Source organism: Lepidochelys olivacea, assembly GCF_965140295.1.
Source record: "Lepidochelys olivacea isolate rLepOli2 genome assembly, chromosome: 7".
NCBI lineage: Eukaryota > Metazoa > Chordata > Testudines > Cheloniidae > Lepidochelys > Lepidochelys olivacea.
Genome location: NC_140417.1, coordinates 98,684,260 through 98,689,145, shown reverse-complemented (window position 1 = coordinate 98,689,145; position 4,886 = coordinate 98,684,260).

Here is a 4,886-nt window from a genome sequence, read left to right as displayed (position 1 = left end):
CAAAGTCTGGAAGGTGATTCTGTGACATTGTGGGCTTCATGATTATTGTGTCTTAAGCTCTGATTTTGCAAACACTTATGCACATGCTTAATTTTACACAGTGTGAGTAAGCCCATTGAAGTTAATGGTATTATGGTGTGTACAGTTAAGCGCATGCATAAGTGTTTGCAGAATAAAACAGTGATTTCCACATTAAAATTTGCTTAGTATAGAAGACTTTTTTCTTGATGCTAGACCATCAAACTCAAACTGGTAGCTGAATTATGTTCTTTCTGGCTTGTACATCATCTACAGTAATAGACAGGGCTCCAGGTCACAAATCTGCCCTAGGTTCCACCTATGCAATCTGATGGACATTTTTTAAACATCTTTATGTTGTTTTAAATGGGACTGCACAGATGTAATGTCAAGGCACAATTTGGGTTGATAATTGGAACTTAGTTAACCTTTCCTTTGATGAAGCACAAACCAGAGAAGAATCTAATAATTCGTCCATAGTTTACTGGTTTTCCAGTGCTGACAGATTTAAAGTAGTAAAAACTTATTTTTGTTGCAACAGCAAGTTTATAGGTCTCCACATAAAAACAGGTACTACATCTGTCAAGTAAAGGATGACATTTTTACAGTCACTTTAATATTTTCTTTTGCTTTAGTTCTTTTGTTAATTACTTTTGTGAATAAAAAAATTGATTGTATACTGCATGAAGTCCACAATATAGCTTCAAAATTTTACATTACATTATCTTTCAATTTTCTTCCAGTGAGAAAACAGCAAATGGATGCAGCCAATTCTAACTGGTTTTAATTGATAGCTATCTAATACAACCTACTAAATCTCATGAAATAGAAATACCCAAACAGTTTGGACTATCATTACATGCTGGAAAGAGCAATCTCTTTTGTAGTAAATACTTGTGTTTGTTTTGTTCTGCACTGCTTTCATACATTTATTTTATAAATGAAGCTAAGAAGAAAATCTTCAGAATTTAAATTCTAGAAAGTCCTCCAAAAGCTGGCACATCTAGTGTATATGTTTCAAACTGTACTGGATACATGTATTGTAAGCAACCACACAAAAAGAAAGGGAAATGACAAAGAAAGATGAGGAAATGTGTTTCTCATCAAAATGTTATATTTTCAATTTGTTAGTGTGTCAAGACCTTTTAAATCAAGAAGTGTGAGTTTTGATATGAAAATATGACCATATGATAGAAGTATTTCAACTAATTCCAGTTGGATAAGATACAGATGCCAACATTGGGATTTGTATAGCTGATTTAATTTTGACTTTTTCATTTCATGCTTGCAACATTGTTTAATCCTAAATGTACAGTTTAATTCTACTTAAACATATGTTGTCTTTAAATATTTTATTTACTTAGAATTACACATAATAATATAACCACTTTCTATCTGAGATGTTACTGAACTCTAAATAAGAAATTGTTGGATTAAAGTTTAATGGAATGTACTATGCAGGCATCTATAAAAATGCCTTAAATTAAATGCCTGACTATACAGACCTAATGTTCCAGGTGAGCTTAGGAATTCAAATGCTGCTACTGGTGTGGATATGCATGGTAATATTAGATGCAATGGTTAGGAGTTTAGAATGTAAAGGCAGGCGTATCTGAAACTAGCTTGAATACATTTATTTTTTGTTTACTTGGGCCACGTTTTTGCATGTTGTGTGTATATATATGTCTAGAATTCAGTTCCCCTTCTCCCCATACTCAAATGAAATATTCTTAAACCCCACTTTAAAAAAAGCTAAATGTACAGGACAAAGAAGCATGTAAATAAGTGATGATACTTATGGAGATGTAATGTTTATATGTAAAAAAATGTTATGTACATAGAAAAGAAAAAATGGCTCAATGAATGTTTTAAAAATATTTCTTTTACACAGATGTTGCATTCACATATATGTGCTACATATTTTAAACACAGATTTTATTTCACTGTCAACTTTAAATCATTTTGGGCCTGATTCTACCAACCTAACTTATGTTGAATAACACTTTTTACTCCAATTGCAGTGTCATTGAAGCCATTATGTAAGGATAGCAGTATCAGATCCTGTGATTGTTGCTATCTTTTTCTTTTATGGGTCTTGTGCACCTTTTTAAAATCAGATCCTAAAAATATAGGATTACAGGGTGGGGCATTAGCCTAAATCTAGGTTTTTGGAATAATGTTTTTTTCATATAGATTTAATATAAAAATGAAAAACTTAGAAATTAAAAGATAAGGATAGTTTGCACAACCATTACTTACACTGGTGAGCACTTACTATTCACACAAGTAAGTCTGGTTGGGCTATTCCAGTGAATAAGTTTTCACCAATGCAAGTAAGGGTTGAACAAGTTAAACCATAATTTCTACATGTTTTCTTAGAAAACCCGAAATCTTGCATGTTACTTTCAAATTATTACAAGACTGAGGGCCAGATAAAAATAAATATAACATTAGATTGGTTATTAATATATTATGATAGGTAAGTTTCACCTATGAGAATTTGAAAATTATGTGTAAATGCATTGACTCAGAATAGGAGAGATTCTGAAGAGACACTGAAGTAGTCATAAATGTTCACTGTCTAGATAACACTAATTATATTGATTAGACAGCATGTGCATAGCAACACAAATGTTTTTGATTGTCTAAACTAAAATCCATTTGAATTGCAGCTTAATTTGTTGACAACTATATTTCGTGTATTTCAGGCCTATAACTATTGTTCAAGCTGTTGAAGGACTGTGGCTGTTATTTAAAGTGTTCAACTCTAGTAATATCTGTAGCCTTCAGTATATCCTTGAGTGCCTTACACAGCTTGTTAACACAAACACTTGTAGTTAAGAAAAACAATATACCTGAGAGTCATTCTTGGTGGATTGATGCCAAATTGCTTTGCATCTATAATGCTACTATTAAAACCTTACAATTGGTAGTGTGTTTTAGCACAGTAATGGATTTAGTTTAGACTCAGGAAATCATATTGTGAATATGTGTATTAAACCATGTATTTATTTATTGTACATTTTATAAAAAGGTCTATTGTAAATTTATGCAAAATATAAATTATATAAAATGTTTCCTCCTACGGCAAACATGCCATGAGTTATTTGTGTTCTCTAATGTAATCTCTTAATAACCATATCCTAAATATGTAATGTTTGGTTCAGTGCTGAAATGGTAATTGACAGGCCTAAACGAGGACTGTATGTTGATCAACTACAAAATTTTACACATATTTTTGTATTGTGATTCATATGATATATATCAAGAGACTTTCTATTCATTTGTAAAATACATAAATTATTGTAAACTTTTAATAAAACAGTCTGTTTTAAACCTTCAAAATAGAAAATGTGTTTTGTTATTCTTGTGGTGGTGAGAAAGAAGACTTTGAATCTGTTATATTAACTGTAGCAATACTTACTCTACTGCAATATTGTGAAATTATCACCTGAATCTCCCCCATGGCTACATCATACATGAAGAATGATTCTACAAATACATATGTATGTGAATAACCTTACTCCCATACACATTCCATATGTCTGCTCACATGAGTAAAAGTTAAACACATGCTTATGTGTTTGCAGGATTGAGCCCTAAAAGCCTGATCTAAAGCCCATTGAAATCAGTGGGAGTCTTTCCAGTGAATTCAATGAGTGTTGGATAAGGTCCTAAGCTTGCATCTCTGTATGATGACCTAATTCTATTCAACATTAGAAGGGACAATGCCTTTCAGAAACTACAAGCCTACCTCAGTTAATACAAGCTAGAGAATATTCTATGAAATGTGGTTTATTGCTATATGGCTGAGATCAGATGATGTCTAGAGATAATGTAATGCTTGTCTTTCTGAAATCCTTAATGGGTTTAGAAATTATTCATAAATTTTCCCAAAATTTAAATATTATTCCAATTAGGAAAGAATGTTGAAATAAATTACCATCACAAACTCTATCCAGGCATATGTAAATATTATTCTTTTGGCTAGAATAATAATGCAAGAGAGGAGAGGTTTGTTTTATTAAGGAAAAACAGAACTATTCACTGGGAAGAATAAAGAGACAGAAAATTAAAATCTCAGTACCTAGAGAAGCCTGTAAATTTAACTCCATTAAAAGTGGGTGACTTCTTCACTGTTGATAGTTTATATCAGGAAATACTAAGTTTCAGAAGTGGCATTCAGTGTTCATCACTGTAAAAGAATCAGGTTGAAAGTTTAACGGGCATGATAGATTCACCATTGCATTGCTGTTCCCAGATTTATAGAGCCACAAAAAAGGTGAAAAGGCCTTTCAGCTATTGACTTCCTGCATTAGAAAACTACAGGCACTGTCCACCCTCCTTATTATTAGTTTAAGAAGCTTATACATAGCTTCAGTTTCAGTGCAGCTGAAAGACACATTTGCTGCACTGTGGTGTGGATCGGGGTGACACCAAAAGTTCTGCATATGTTTACCAAAGGCCAGTTGGTTTCCTTCGGGGGGGGGGGGGGGAGATCACACCGAAGGTAGATTTAATAGGCTGAAACGTGGCAGGCAGAGGCTCAGGGAAGCGGTGACACTGTGGACACAGTTATGGAAAGGGGAGGTGACTGTGAAAGATTCAGCTGTTAGTAAAGCCACCCTGACAGCAAGTTGCCACAAAGGTGCTTTCTAGCGCTCTTTCCCTAGCAGATGAAAGTCCTAGGTGGGCTCTCCCTGGGATGTCCTCCTCGTGAACGTTCAGCACCACCGCCTTGGACAGCTCCTCGTCAGCCGCGCTCAGAGGAGAGCCCAAAGGCGTCGCCTGGCCAGCGAATCACCGGCCGGGGTTCCACACGCTGGAGCCGAGGGGACCAGGCTGAGCCCCGCTCTCCCTGCCATTCC